The 17,064-nt window shown below is 37.3% G+C and overlaps 1 protein-coding gene across 12 annotated transcripts in view; it reads right to left on the reverse strand.

Moving 5' to 3' along the window:
• The window catches only part of LOC143436077 (uncharacterized), a 93,277-nt gene that overhangs the window by 14,534 nt on the left and 61,679 nt on the right, over positions 1-17,064 (reverse strand). The gene's annotated exons all lie outside the window — the stretch shown is intronic.

Consider the following 17,064-nt stretch of genomic DNA (forward strand, 5'->3'; position numbering starts at 1 on the left):
GGAAACTGGCAGTAAATAGACCACAAGCGAGTATGCCATTGGCTTTCAGGATGCCCACACATTTTGCAAGGTTATGAAAGGAAAGGGCTGTTTCATGGGTTGGCTAAATACAAATGAATATAAGAGCTATTCTATACGCTTTGCCAGTCTCTGGGAAAAGGAAACCACATTCTCTGCCATCCAAATAGGGATCCAGGTTCTAGTAATTGTTCCCATTAAGAATATTCTGTGCTCTCATCGAGCTTTGTTTTAATGCTAATGGTGTTCAGATATAATCCATTTGGCCTAAAGTTGTGTTTTCAAACTTTAGAGCATACAAGAAGAATAAAATAAAGACAAACCTTCCCAAGGCGATCTCTATTCATTGTTTTAAAAATGTACTTGGCTGAGTTTATTTCTTAAGTATAGTGAACCTAGTTGGTTTTTTCCCATTCCCATTTGAAAAGTTCTAGCAGGTACTTAGACCCATAAACCCACCCACTTGGTTTCTATATATTTAAAGAGAAATTAGGAAACACAACTTCGTAAAAGAAAATTGATGTATTTACAGGGTTTCGCCCCCAAAAAAATTGTGAAGGAGAACTTCTAGATTCTTTCTACCTTGCCTGTTCTGGTACTATAGTGTCATAGAAGAGAAGATATACTAGGAGACATACTCATGTCAGTGGAGGTATGAGTTGGCCCTGTGGGCAGGGGAGCTCTCTCTTCCTGGAAGGCAAGTTCCTGTTCTGGACCAGGGCTTCAGCCTTTTCCTTCACCAGTATGTGATTCCCAGAGAATTTCTAATTCTTTGTGGTTGATTGTTTTAGGGATCCTATATAAGCATATCTGAAAACTAGTAACAAGTTATCTAAAAAAAGAAATCATGAAAACCACTCCATTTATAATGGATCAAAAAATATGAAAAAATTTAATTAAGGTGATGGAAGAGTTACGCAATGAAAACTTCCAAACACGGAAGAAACTCAGGAAAACCAGCAGATTTCCCATGTTGACAGACTCACGTTACTAGAACGCACATACTGCCCAAAGTAACCTATACATCTCATTAAAATCCCTATCAAAATGATCATGTTGGGCTTTTTCCCCTACAAAAAATGGAGAAAAATCTTAAAATTCATAATGTAGCACAAAGAACCCCTCTTCATTAAACAGAATTAAACTACTGGCAACATTAGAAGCCCTGATACAAAGCTGTAGTCATCAACACAGCATGAGGCTAGCGTAAAACCAGACACTTAGGACACTGAAATATACTAGAAAGCACTAGAATAAGCTAACACTTTTAACAGTCAATTGATCGTCAACAAACATGACAAAAATACACATTGTGGAAAGATTGCCTCTTTGAGATATGATGCTGGGGCAACTGGGTATCCACGTGGAGGAAAATGAAATGGAGTCTATTTCATACCATAGAGAAACTATAAATGGATTAAAGTCTTAAGTATAGGACCTGAAGCTGTAAAATTACTAGAAAAAAAACAGAGAAAAATCTCCCCGATGTTGAAATAAGTTATGATTTTTATTATTTTTCTATTCTTCAGGAATTTTATATATCTATGCGATATTTTTATCGTATTCACTCTCACAATACCCCAGCTTCTCCCAGACTTCCACCCCATTTCATTCCTGATTTCTTATCCTCTTCTCCCCACCCCCAAATGACACACCGAGTCTAGTCAGTGATGGCTGTATACACATGGGTATAGGGTCTGAGTATTTTATGGCTTAAAAGAAAAGGGGACCAGTAGAAATGGCATCAAGTTAAAAGGCTGTACAGCAAAGAAATCGATCAAGAGAGAAGTAACAAAAAGAATGGGATGGGGGAATGATCTGTAAGCTATATATCTGATGAATAGTTAGGGCATGAAGAATACAGGGAGACCAAACATCTCAATAGCAAGAAAACAAACAACTCAAATAAATAATACGCAAAAGAGATGAAGGAGACTTCTCAAGAGAAAACACACAGGTGACCAATGGGTATATGAAAAAAAAAGTGCTTAACTATCACTAATTACCAGAGAAATACAAATTAAAGCCACATTGAGGAATGATGTTACCACCCTTAGAATACTTTTAAGATGCCCTGGCAAAGATGTGGGGGAATGGGAACCTTTGTAGGCCCTTGGTGGGATTATGAATTAGCACAGTCCTTTCAGAAAGCAGCAATCCTACACTGGGTGCAAAGTATAAAACTATAATAAAATTAATACTCTGGTGAGATATCTGTATGCTATGCACATGCTCATTATAGCATATGTCACAACAGACCAGAAACAGAATCAACGTAAGTTTCAATCAACAGATGTGTGGATAAAGAAAATGGGGTATAAAAAAAAAAACCTGGAAGGCTGTCAGCCTTTGAACAGATGAAGCTCTGACATCTGCAACAGCTTGTGCAAATCCCCAAAGATAATGTGGGGAGCAAAATAAGCCAGGTACAGGGAGACCTCTCATATTGACTCAGTCTAAAAATGCTGAACCTAAAGAAGGCATCATGGTACCAGGGGCTGGGAAATGGAAGTAGGAGTTAGGGAACCAGGGAATGCATACAAAGGAGACAAAACTTATTTATAAATATATATAAATATATTTATATATTTATAAATATACTCAAGAGTTATGCTTTGAACAAAGTGACTATAGTTTATAATAGCACACATGCATTTTTGAAAATCACTAAGAATAGATTTTAAATGTTCCCAAATCCACACAGAAACATCTGTGGGATAGTGCATCATTTAGCTCAGTTAGACTATTCTCTAAAGTATGTATATTTTAAAACATCATGTTATATATTATATATATATAATATGTATACATATAATATATGTATACATATATACACATATTATATGTATACATATATTATACATATTTATGTATGAATATATATATATATATATATTCAATTTGATTAATGCAGATATGCCTCTTTTCCCAATACTCCAAAAGCTGAGGCAGGAAGACCACAAGTTTGAGCTTAGGATAGAGTAGATAAGAAAACAAATAAATAGAAAAACAAAGTTTGTTTTTTTTTTAACCTTCCACCAGCAAAAATAATCAAAGTCACAAAATTAGTATTTTTCATGTATTATTCAGGACTAGGAACATAAAATGTTGACAAAATAGTCTTGTTCATCTACCCCAGACAGAAGTTATCAAGGACAAAGGTGGCATCTAAATTTGGGATGCATGATGAAGTGGTAGATACTACTGACAAACATGGATCTTCAGCTCTCCTTAAATCAAACTACATGTACTCTTCTTCCTCAGTACCCACAATTGCACTATGTATACACTGTAAATGCTGGCAGTGCTTGGGGAGATGCAGTTATCATGGTGGTGGTGGTGGTGGTGATGATGATGATGATGATGATGATGATGGTGATTACTAAATAAGGACCATCCGATTTCATAATACAGGCAATGAAATGTATAAGGAAATAGAGTTGAGAGAGTCTAAAGTCTGCAAGGAATCTCTATCACTTCACAGAGACACGGTTTTGATGATCTAACCCTGAATGAGAAAAAAAACATGACTTTATCTAGGAGGCCTTCAACAAAAGAATGTTCGGCATTTTTCTTCCAAGGTATATAAAGATCTTCACAAATAAAAAATGTCTAACAATACATCATTAAGATTTGTTACCAAGTACTTAATATTACTTAGAAATTATTATTATTTATTTCTTAGAAAAAATAATATCGGTTTGGGGCAGAAGGAATTGAGCTTCTACAGTAGCAAGACCGTGTAAGATGTAACTGTGTACCATATAAAAGGGAACACTGGAACAGCAGGATCCAAAGCCCAGATAAAGCTACTTCATTTTGGACTTTATGAAACTGATTAATTCCTGGGAGGAATGGATATAAGAAATGATTTGGGAATCTGAACTGATTGGTGGAAGGGAAATGAATTGGTGACATCATACTACTGTGTGGAGGATGGATAAATATTAGGAAAGGGGAAAATACACAAGTTATAGTCAAATTTCCCAATTCTACTAAAGATATAACACCTTTGGTCATGGACCATCAGAACAAACTCTCATTCTTGAAAATCACACTAGCATTCTGATGGCATGTTAGCCAGGGTGTCCTATATAGTGTCCTATATAATGTCCTAGGATCTGAGAGTGCATGTACCCCCGTTTTTAGGGAACTTGGGATTCTGTTTTGGCTTCTCCGTATTTTCCCCAGCATTCACCAGGGACAGAGCCTGCAACACTGTATCTGTGTCAAGAAACCATCTAGCTGATTTTGAAAATAAACTTAACCAACCCAATTAACTGGACACATTAGTTTTTAATGCTGTGTGTGTGTGTGTGTGTGTGTGTGTGTGTGTGTGTGTGTGTGTGTGTGTTGATCTTCCCATTTAAATCTCATAGTTCTTGCATTATTTGTGTCAAATGAATTTGACTCACTATGAGTAAGCTCAGATTAAATCCTCAATATCAAATTTTCCATTCAGCTTAGCAATATGCTTTGGGCTTGTTAACACACTATTTTAATGAGCACAGAACCCCACAGTAGTAATTTATAGTATCAATCATGCTGTTTTCTTTTCTTTTTCCTTTTCTACTGAAGAGAAGGTAGGCAGGGAGACCAATGAAGAAAGCGACTCCAAACTGAATATGGGAGCCTTTCTCAATAACTGCGTCTCAGAGTAAAAATGGGACCTGCTGTCCTTGCACTGGTGGGTTGAACTGAATAACACATTTAAGAACGATGTAGAACTAATAGATCATGGATGGGGTAGGTTTGCTCATTGAAAGGGTGGATAAAATCTTGAGATGACTTATAGTCAAACCCCAGAGGTCATATTTAAATGCTATATGATGTAGAATGTCAAGCTAATGGGTCTCAACATGGCTCTGTCACACAGAACAAATGTTTCAATGTCCCCATTTATAAAATCAGGAGAACTGTGGACCCTGCTCCAGAGGTTTCTGTTTGTGTTAGAGGTAAAGTTCTGAGGACAGTGCCCAGCATATAACAAATGCCATAGAAGTGTTAGGTAGGCGGCATGCTCACTGTTGTTTACAATTACATGTCTATCACTTAAAAGTCACAAGGAACACTTTTTTTTTTTTTACATTAGTCTTCAGCATGAGGGAGAACAAAATACCATTTAATTACCTCAGTCATTTCCAATTTATTCATTAGCATGGGCCAAACATTATAGGGTTAAATGGCAGGAAAATATTTCTCCTTAGAGTTTACATTGTAGAGGTATGATCTACGTTAAATGCATTTCTATTATGGATCTGAGAGTGCTATGAGAGAAAACTACAGATGAGAAAAAATTCATAGGGGCCACTTATTGCTCCCACATTCAGCCCCGTTTGACCAAATGGCTCAGCCAAGGCCCTGTTTTCTTCTCCAGAAAAAATCCCAGGCTGACAGACATTCTAGGTAACCGCTTTGCTGAAATCCCAACCATTGGAATGAGACAGAAACAATCTGACATATGAGCACATCCAGACAGACATATGTACACCGGCTTTCTGAAATGTAATGTGTATGCAATTTGCCGAATGGCTACTTGTCACTTCCATCTGGTCTCATTTCCCTAGCACTTGAAGGCACCACCAGGATGCAAACTCTAAAAGCTAGAACACAAAATTCAAATACTCAAACATGGGCGAGGGTGTGTTTTCCGAAGCAGCAGAGCTCAAGCTAACACTGTGGTTACTCCATTAATTCCTCGGCCACAGTTGCAAGTAACAGGGGCTAAGCACAAAGGCCACAGAGAATAAAAGACATTCCACTGCAGACCTCATTAAGTGGGCTTAAGATAAGGTTGACAAGCTAATGACAAAAATCTAATTTAGATTTTCTGGACGTAAGAACATGGAGTGAGTCCAAACAGAGCCCAACTCTACCATGGACACGCTCAAAGAGGGCTGCAACCCAGGGTCAATTAGTCCCATGGAGTTCATGAATCAAAGGCCAGCATAGATATGGTCCTATTCAATCATGTTGAATAGAAAAATCATGCCCTATGTGTTTTGAGTTTGAGCTCTGGTCCTATTTAAATTGCACAGATGTCATAGGTCCCTAAATTAACAGTGGTTACTAGGAAAATGTTCACCAGGCTGAACATACTGAACAAAGAAATAGCTTGCTCTAGACACCACACTGAACAGGAAATATCGTTGTTATTGTTCGACCTTTCTCTAAAAACCCCTTCCTAGTTCTACAGTCTAGCAGCCGCATGGAATATGGATTGTTTCCCAAGGCACTTATTTATGGTCGATATTATGATACACTGGTTGTTCTGGTATATGAACAGCCAGTTCATATATGGTATATGGCAATTCTCTATTTGTCCATTCCCAAGTATATGTGCTTTGCAGTATATATGCAAGTGTATGTGCTCCTCACCCACATTCTTAATGTCCAGGTCAGGATTATCATAGTCAACCCAAATTCATGGACAAGAGAGATGAAGGTTCATATAATTTACGCTGCTCATAGCTAAAAGCAAGGATAGGAACCCAGACCATCTCTCTTCGAAGCTTATGTGCATATTCTGCTATACACTGTGAGGGGGAACAAATATTTTTTGAATAGATACAGGAATGAGCAGATGTATTTCCTAACCACTGTCCATTTGAAGAATCGGTATATAATCATAGCTTAGTGATTGGTGGTTGAGAATCCTTAAAGGCATAGTTCCTTCTACTCTCTAGGTTCCACCATACCTTTAAAAACACTTCACAGACAAAAGGTGTTTGTGCATCCATCTCTACTATCTCCCAAGCACTGCAGTGAACACTTGAACCCTTATCCTCCTGTTTCTGTTACCAGAGTTCTGGAACCAAAGGCATGGCTACCACACCTAGCTATGTGCCAATCTCTTAAGAAAGTTCTAAATATTTCCCCATGTTTAGATCACTGGACATTTGCCCAAGCTTAAGGGAGACCTCAGTTCCTGGTCTCAGCTTTTCCAACTCTGACACACTCCATTTTCACTCAGTCCTTAATTACAAGACAGATCATATATATTTTCTACTGAAAATAATATAAGGATAGATTAATGAATGTGTATCAAGAAGGACAACCTAAATTCTCTGCTTGTCAAAGCCTGGTTAATATTGTTGATTTCTCAATATCCTCATTTCTGGACTCTGAATGCAGATGTAATACTAGTTAGAGGGAATATCCCACAGGTTGACAGCACTGTGATCTGTTGCCCATCTAGGAAAAGATGTCAGGTGTACTTTTGCTTGTCCCTCTCCCGCTGCAGCAAGAGGCCCGAGGTAAGATGCTATGCTTCATTTATAAAGGAAGAAGGCACTGCTTGTCCTGTTCCGTTGCTATGACATCATATAGGACAATACGTACAGAATGGTTTTTGAACTATGAAATATTAGCAGTTAGAAATTAATAGAAAAGCAGGAACCAGGAAACTATCTGAATTCACAAGCACACATAGACTTCAAGACAGAAGACATATATATGCATATGTGTATGTATACATATATACACTACATATACAAGTATATGTGTATACACATATAAGTTTAATCCACAGCAGTTTAAGTAAATTAATGAGCTGCTTTTGTTTCTCTCCCTCCCTCTCTTTTTCCCTCTCTCTCTGTATGTGTGTGTTTGTTTGTGTGTGTGTGCATTTATGTGTCTATGCATATCTATGTCTGTGTGCATATGTACACGTGTGCATACATGTAAGAGGCCAGAGGTTAACACTGGGTGTTTTTCTCAGTCACTTTCCACCCTGTTATTTAAGACAAGTTCTCTCTCTGAACCTGGAGCTCAGTTTGACTGGATTCACTGGCCAATGAGCTCCAGGGTTCTGCTGACTCTGCCTCTCCAGGACTCTTCCCATTATGCCTGGTTTGTTTGGATATCAGGGATCCAAAGTCAGATCTTCACGCTTTCATTACATGGCTTTTCTGACTGGAACATTTTCCCAGCCTTTTATCTGTTGCTTTCTAGCACAAAGTTACTGCATTGTACAAAGTGGCTACAGTTAACACTTTCTTCACGAGACTAGGTATTGTGTATATATCATACAAACGTATATGACCAACACAAACCGCTATTATTATCTCTACTTTGCTGATGGGTAAAGTAGGGTCCAGAGGAGTTTTTTAAAAAGTACCCTGTGGTTATACTACTAGCAAACCTTAAATGAAGTTACCTGTTCCCAGAACTTTTAGATCACCAGCCCAAACCCACTTTATTTAAACTGTGCAGCGACCCAAGGTGGCAAATGTCACACTTATCTGAGAACCAGTTTACATTAGTCACATCTCTTGAGAGACAGGAGAGTTCCTTTGGCCAGAATACACATTAATGAAGAAGACCTTTCTGCTTCCTCAAAGAACCAGGGGCTTTAGCAGTTTTTCAATGTCCTCAGAAGGTTTGACTGCCTAGGTTAGGAATACAGACCTTGTAATATAGTTACTCAGGGTTACAATAGGATTAGTGGTCATGGTTCTTAATCTAGCAATCACTAGTCACTCCAAGGGCACTTAGAGCACCTACTGTGTGCATCTTGCCGCTTCAGATTAAAGCTGTGTGCAGGGTGTGAGACGGACTTACTGAGGTAGCTGATTTTCCTCAGGGAGCCCTCAATCTACCCTTCGGGAAGGAAAGCAGAGTAAGTGAAGCAGTAAGAGTCAAATTAATCTCAGAATGCATTAGCAATACTTAGAAGTATTAAAACTAAATCAAAATTTCTTCAAAGGATTAAGTCCTTCACCCTTTAACTCAGTCAGACCTGCCTCCCCCACACGCCAATTAGAGTTCAAAGAAAAGATTCATACACCTCATTTGGAGATCAGTTGAACCTTGGGCACATGTGATAAATCCTTAATAAGTCAGAAAGATAGAGGTATTTATTCTTAAAATTAACTAATTTTCACACTCAAGGTTAAGTGATTTGCCCCAAGACAATTTACTGGAATGTCTGATAAGACACCACAGTCTTATCTCTCATTTGACACCCCTGACCCCTCTCCCTTGTTAAAGTGTCCCTGCAGAAACCCTCACATGTGCCGACAGAGTCAAACCTAAAGATGCTCATGGCTGCACATGGAAACAAACAAAATCAGTTTTTACTGAACTATCAGAGAATCCCTAGACATTGCTCCAAAGTGAGCAGGGAGTTGTGAATTCAGGGGTGCTGCTTCTTTACGGCCGCATCTTATATACAGTCTTGGGTTTCCATCAGTTTCTTTAGCAGGAGAAAAAAAAATCCCACCTAGATAACTGAACTAGCTGGCTCAGTACAGCATCAAAAGTCTTTGTTTATTATATGGTGTGTTTTTTATGAGGACACACACACACACACATTTTGAATCTATAGTGTTAAGTCTCTCAGATAAAATTCACACAACATTACAACATTCAGCAAGTTGCTTTCAGCCATTGGGAAATACAACTTTTCCAAATTTTTGTTGTTACTTTGGCAGGGGTGGGGATCAGAAGGGGATTGTTTTGTTTTGTTTTAAACCTCAAATACAGTAATCTATACAAGGCACCTTTGGAAACAATAATAGTTAGGTAACAATCAAAAGCAAGGTAAGATATGCTAATACAGGTCATCATTATAACACATGAATTTCATTTCAAAAATTACTGAGATTATCTGCTATCTGAGATTAGATAGTAAATAGCCAAGGAGGAATTACATGCTAGCACTGGTATTGATACAGAAAATGGAAAATTTAGTACACAATGTCTTCTCCACACCCCACATGCCTTTTATTTAAGCCTGCAAAGCATTTCAAGTTTTCCTGGGCTAGTTAGCACTGCCTTTACATTTTTGATAGCAAAACTGTAGTTAGAACAGATTCATTGTTTCATATTTCTTATTCTTCCTATTAAACTCCATTGTAATTTTGCTGCGTTTCAGTCTATCCTAGAGAACCCAAATTACACAAAACTTTGGGGATAGAAATTTACATAATTGGAATAATTAAATTTTTGGTAATTATAATTCTCACTTAAACCCAAATTAAATATGCCAAACTATAATTATGTTCAAATTTGCATCATGAAAATTATCCCCATTTTGCTCACGGCATCTTAAAATATCTAATGGGAGATCTTAAGCCCTTCCAGTAGAGTCAAGAGGCCTTATCTCCCCAGCCTTTAGGAGGAAGAGACATCACATATTAGACACAGTCCTATAGCCTCTTTGGAGAGGGAAGATGGTTCATTATTGCTTTACTGTGGCATGTAGGGTTGGTACAATAATCTTTAGATACTGACTAGGTACATTGACATTAATGAGAGCAGAGAACCAGAGACAATAAAATATGAAAGTTTTCTTTGGAGAGAAACCTTCAGCAAAGCAGGTCATGTTTTAGAATAAGGGTAAACAAGGGTAATGAGAAACAAAGACACACACAAAAAGGCTGTAACTTTTTGAACCAGACACTGGAAAAGAACCACTGTCTCTTAGTCTTTTTAAAATGAATAAAGACAGGGACCATGTACAGATAATGAGGCAAGTACCTGTTAGCCCAGGGGACACTGAAGAATTCTTAAGAATCTTAGGATTGAATCCTTCGGGTGCCAAGATAAAAGACAAAAATAAAATGGCATAAGCTGTCTTTTTAACTAGCCTTTCTGGTATGAGTCTAAATGAAACAAACGGTGTGATTAAACTTGCAAGACGTTATATTTACCTTCATCTTTGGATGGATATAATCTGTGACTATCTTGGTCAAGAAATAGATAAGGCTCTGTGTACAGAGTTGGAACACTGTCAAAGCATACAATGAATCACCCACAAAAACATATGAATATCTCCAGTTGAGTAAAATATTCACATTAATAAAGGGATAAGGCAGGAGAAGCCTGGCTGACATCCCATCTGCTCTTATGAATTAAATTTAGCAATCATATGTAATATAGACATTTCTGTCTGAATATCATAAAACCCTGACATAGCTGGGGCTTTCATTAGAAAGCTCCACAATGTGACTTGAATAACAATCTGTCTTAGCTAATTAGTATTTTCACGTTACCATATTCCCTTCCAGACATATTGCTGTTTGCACATGGTAATTTAGGTAAACAGATCCCGTCCACAGCTGCATCAATTAACACTGCTAATCAAAACTGAATTCAGGTAATTAGGCACATTTATGCAAAAAAATGTGTAATTTTGGGGAAAAGCTAGATTCTTCAGTAATATGTCAATAAGTAAAAAAACCTCTCATTTTGTTTATGAAGATGAAGGGTGAGGGGAGAAATCGTCGCTAATATATACATCATGTAGTCAGAGTAAAATTCTGAAATGAAATCTCACTCTTTAATTGGCCTGTATTTTTAGAAATTGGATCATATTTTTTCATAAATGTTTTCCTCAATGTTTCCATATAGTGAGGCTGATTCATATCTGCCTAAGAGTGTAATCACCATCAAGTAAGATGAAAATGGTTAATGAATCCTCAAGGATTCATACAACTTGGGGGGCGGGAGACTTAGCTCAGACTTGGTAATCTATCTCCCTCCCATCTCCAGGCAGGACTCTTGGTGACTCATTTCCCCACACACTGAAATCCTCTCTCCCAGGAGTCCTTTTCTTTTACAGCTTGAGTCACGATAGCATCCCCCACCCCTATTTCCATGCCAATATTATTTAGCTCTCCTATCTCTACGATGCCCTTTAGTTGGGTTTTACATTTGTTTTCAAACGGATGCGATGAACTGTTCAATTTTTGTTTTGTCTCTTTAAAGATATAAACTAAAATGATAATTCTGAAGCACTATTCTGTCCAGAGAAACTGGTTGGATTTTTGCTAAGTATTAAGTGGCTACGGAGGGACTTACTTTAAAAAAAATACCTGATATACCAACAAATGGCTCATTCATCTATCTCTCCCACCATTCGCTCAATGTCTTTTCTTCCTGAAACTGTGGTATACTTCTTGCACACCTGCCCTTTCTACTGAAGCAGGACTTCAGTCTCCTAATCTTTATTTGAATGGTAAGAGGTACAGTCAATCCAATTTAACCAATATTAGTTAGTTAACATTAGTTAACATTTCTTAGTTCTTACTGTCTATTACGTACTCACTAAAACCCTGAGAGGGTATACAAGTACAAAGTTGGACTGTTCATACTCCTTTGGGCCAACTTCAGACAGTTTATAAACCAAGAGAATCAACTCTCAAAGGCATATTCATGAAGGAGAATTGTATTTGTGCATTCCCAAGTCCAGAATGTTCTGGGCTAATCTGGAGATTTGCTTTTTGTCTAATTTCAGATCTTTTTTTTTTTTTTCTTTCTTTCCCCCGATAATAAATCAGGAAACGATGGCAAAAGTTCTCTTGCTAAGAAGCATGCTGTCCTTTCTCTGTGTTCTAGGGTCCCAGTACAATTTTTACTCTTTAGTTTTAATGTTTATCAAAATGATGTTCTTACTGCATAGCCTTTAGATAAATTTATCATAACCAACTGGACAATTTCCTACAACACAGAAACCTGACAGATGCTGTATTTGGGACACAATTTCAGTAATGGGAGGTATCAAATAGAAAGGCACATTTGTCAACAGATTGTTGGAGTACAGTAACCAAGTGGTATAAAGAAGGTTTGGCAAAGGCTTTTCTTAGGTAAACAAAGATAGTTATAAGCATTATGTCAAAGAGAAGTGTAAACATCTTAGAGATAGCTTTTCATTTGTGTGTGTGTGTGTGATGTATGTGCTCAAATTGTGTGTGTGTGGGGGGTGTCAGTGTGGGTGTGTCAAGTTATAAGTTTGGAGGTCAGTGAATAGCTTCCGATGTCAGACAAAGTCATTCTCTTTGCTTGTGACAGCGTCTTAAGTCCACTTTTGCAGACCCCAGTCTACCCCAGACACATCTTATCTCTTCCTTCTTCCTCCAGGTGGGAGTTCTCTGGTATTCAGAGATATTTATGCTACTGTGTCAGTCATTTCCATGATTTAAAGTGATTGGAACTTCGGCTATCAGGCTTGTGGAGCAATTTCTGTACCTACCACCAGAGCCATCTTCCCAGCCCTTGAAGATAAACTAAATGGTGTGATAATTTTTATACAAATTGCACAGACTATATCAAACAGGTCATACCCATCTGACTACACTAGGTTAACAATCATGTGAATTAAGAATTAATTAAAGAATTAATAGTTCTCTTTAATCTGGAAAGTTAATGTTGTGGTGTTTATCTTTTTTTTCTTTTAGGTTGCATCAAACAGGTTATAAAAAATAGTTTTTTTAATTACTATTAGCCAATAATTTTACTCTAAAGTCTGTGGAACAGAGTCTCATCTTGGAAAAGCTGTAGGTGACTGCTTTTTCAGTATGAAAAGAAAATAGTGAAAACCTTCACATCTACAACTTTCTTCTTCTTTTGTTCAGTGAAATAAAACTACTCACAGGAGGCATACTTTTGACTTCTGTGAATTTAAGTTGCTGACACAATACACAGCAAGGGACAATAAACCGTGAATTAAATGCCATCAGTGGCTACTTTTTGTAAGTCTGAGTTTTGAAACAGAAGGAATCCAACACATATATACAGCCCATAGAAAGATCACATGGATTAATCTTGGCTTATTAATAGCAAATGGTGTTATTTTGCAACTACAAGGGAAAATGTCAGGGAATAGTTAGATTAGGAAGGGAACTGACTGCCAGAAAACGACACACACACACACACACACACACACACACACACACACACACACACACACCTTCAAACCACAGTGAATCAAAACATGATTAGATTTAACAGCATAGAACCTTATTTTTCCTTCCATTTCTAGCAATTCATTTTTCTACATCAAGAAGTGTGTGTTTCACCCTCCCAGCTCTGATTCTCTTTTATGACAAAAGTCTCCTGGTTAGTAGTGACAGTCCCGTGCATGATGGTATCAGTACATTGGCACCTTAGCATGTTATGCTCACAGAATGTTGTGAAACTTGCAGCAATGTCTTTCAAAAAACTACACTCGTTCATTATTGTAAGAACTCAAAGGAGATTATCTACATTAGACAAAATTTGTAATTATGTCTGAAGAGTGAATAGTGTGTATTTGGGGAATTTTATGTATCAGAGAGTTATTTGTAAGCATTATTTTAATAAGCAAACAAGTATTAACATAGAAAGAATGAATTTTGTAAAGTTTGATAATTCAGTGTGCCAAAGCTAAAGTTAATAATCTCCATCTTATCAGAACAAGACATTTGTCTATAATTTATGGTGGGTCTTTGTCCCATGAATAAGAATAGAAAATTATCCTTAGAGCAAACAGACTCCAGTTAAACATATTGTTAATCTATGCTTTGAGGTATTGTAAGTCTCTGGATGAGGCCAGAGCGGTTCTGTCAGTTGATTTGTCTCAGTTTCTCGGTCACAAGTATTGCTTCTGTGACTTTCTTCACTGGCCTACTGTAGAAGCCTCTTTGAGAAGCCTGTTAAGAGCATACATGAAAAGCTTGTGCAAAAATAAATGATATCACCTCGGGCTTCTTAATTTTATACCATAATGCCTTGGACTTTTCTACCTTTACACATTCAGAGTGGATTCTTTGATGAAAAGAAAGAGAAATGAATTGCATAGCATATGAAGGGGACCTTTATTACCATTTTAATAGTTCACAGACACATAAAAAGAGGACGCATTCACTGTATGGAAGGACCCAATGCTAAAAAGAAGCACTGAGTAATAAGAAAATTAATATGGTCTAGAGAACTGAAGTAGTTTTTGAAGCACCGTGAATATGCAAACTTTTCACCAAAGCGTCCAGAAAATTTACCAAAGGGAAATAAACCAAAATCATTATATACAATTCCAAAAAGAAGTAGTTTGCCTTTCCTATAATGTTTTTGAGCTCGGTAAAAATACTGACTACAGCCATAGACTATAGGAGATCCTGGGAATAAGATTCCAGATATCAGAACTCAACTTTCAGGACTGCTTAATGAGAAGCCGTGGCTTGTGCTTTGAGGAACCCTAGTATAGACTTAACCCTGGTAGAGCGTGCAGAGTTCATTGCTGCTTTGGGGTTAGGGCAAAGATCTTACTGTCATTCAGAATGTTGCTTCTCTATGGAAAACATTTATTTTCAGTTGAATAGAGCTGAGCTTCCTGCTCCATGCCTTGGTTGTGGAAGAGGCTTTTGGGTTTTATAGCAAAGAGATAGTACTTGGGACTTTGGTTCCCCATTAAGTATTCATTTATGTCTAGATTTTTCTGCTTGAGCAGTGCTCCTGCCAGAGCTCTGGTCGGTCCCAGGCAGCATATCACTGAGATATGCAAACAAGAAAATTAAAATACAAGCGTTTTATTGTTATTATTATTTTAACGACTCGGGGCCTGCTTGATGTTTGCATTTAAATTAGACAGACTAATTCAGACGGAGTTTTTAATTTCAGAAAGGTTAATCACCCTAACAAAGGTCAGTCAAACTTTAATCTTCAGTAAAATTGCGATGGGTCCAATCACCTGCAGGACATTTATTGTATTCTCATTTCCATGTGAAAGAATATATTGTATTCCTGATGTGTCACTAATTGTCTCTCTATGTTACTGAATTCAACTAAAAATATTAAATTCTTTTGGAACTTTGAAAAAAGTTTATTCCTACATATCTTGAGAGATAAGCTTGTGGGTTTTTTTTTTTTTTTAAACAACAAAACCACACTACCAGCTGTGAGTGATTTTTGTAGCCCTTTCTCATTTTTAGACACCTTTGCTATTTATCTCGAGTACATGAAATAATGTTTTTGCTAAAAGAGCAGTGTGTGGTTAGAGGAACTTGACTTTGCTAATCATCTGCTTGGTTCTATTGATGAAACTTATTGGGATCCAAAACTATTTATTTGGAAGAAGTACGTATTAATCATATGGGAGGAAGTACCTCCCAATCATATTCGAAGAGGAATAGAATACTTAAATTTACTAATTCAGTACCTAATTGTGTATTGAAAAATACAGCAAGTGTCTTGTCTGCTTTATAGTAGATTCAGGGGAAGAGGACTCCTAGTTAAAGAATAAAAGACCCTCTACCATGATAATCACCCTATAAAATTGATGCTCAGGATATAATAAAACAATCAAAATCTCCGCTTTCCATTTTTCTGATCAGATTCCTTAAACTTTAGTGAAGACTTGAGAAAGCTAAAAGTCAACTTACGTCACAATTTTTGATAAACTGTGCTTAAAATTACCTGCAAGCCTAAATGCTTCAAAGCCGAGAATTCCATGTGGAGATTCATTACCTTATGTCGACAATATGAAATCTGACTATCAAAGTTTCAAATCAATATATTGAGATCATAATGCCACCGAAGGTGAGGAATCAAATCATGAGAAAGTTGAAATGCGCATGTTTCATACACACAAGCTCTCCATTCATTTTTAGAAAGTGTTATGGGGTTTAAAAATGGCTATTACAATAAAAGACAACAGTAAGAGGCAAAAGTCACATTATTGTTTTTTTGTCATGATAAAATGGCCTGGATTGAGAGAATGTAAAAGAGTCTCAATGTACATCCCCAATTCTATTGCATATCCATCACCAGGATAATTATGGCGGTGGTGTGACACAGCATAAATAAGTCAACCTTGCCTTTTGCATAGTCTTGAGACCCTTCCCTCCCCCTTTGTACTCAGATAAAGTGCCCGGGCATATTCACAAAGGCACATGCCTCTCCTCATCAATATTCACACTCATTAATTAACAATATGTGAAGGCTATAATTTGAGAAACACCCCAGAGCTTGAATATTCAATCTAACCAAGCAAATCACAAGGAAAGGAAAATACAGTTAGGGCAATCATGGACCAGACTGACGACAGACAGCAACACACTGTTTCAGGAAATATTCTGAGAGTGGGAGAGGGTATTAGTTTGTGGGTTCTTAGTCAAGCACAAAGCCCACTCCTCTCCAATTTGATCCCTTCTTCAAACTAAGATAGGCTCTGCCTATTCTATAGCAGTGTTTACCCTTTTCTCTCTCTTCTGACAAGGATGACACATAAAAGAAGGCAAAACAACAGCTTTTAGCAAAAAAAAAAAAAAAAAAAGACAGTTCTACAAT

This window comes from Arvicanthis niloticus, chromosome 22 (assembly GCF_011762505.2).
Source record: "Arvicanthis niloticus isolate mArvNil1 chromosome 22, mArvNil1.pat.X, whole genome shotgun sequence".
NCBI lineage: Eukaryota > Metazoa > Chordata > Mammalia > Rodentia > Muridae > Arvicanthis > Arvicanthis niloticus.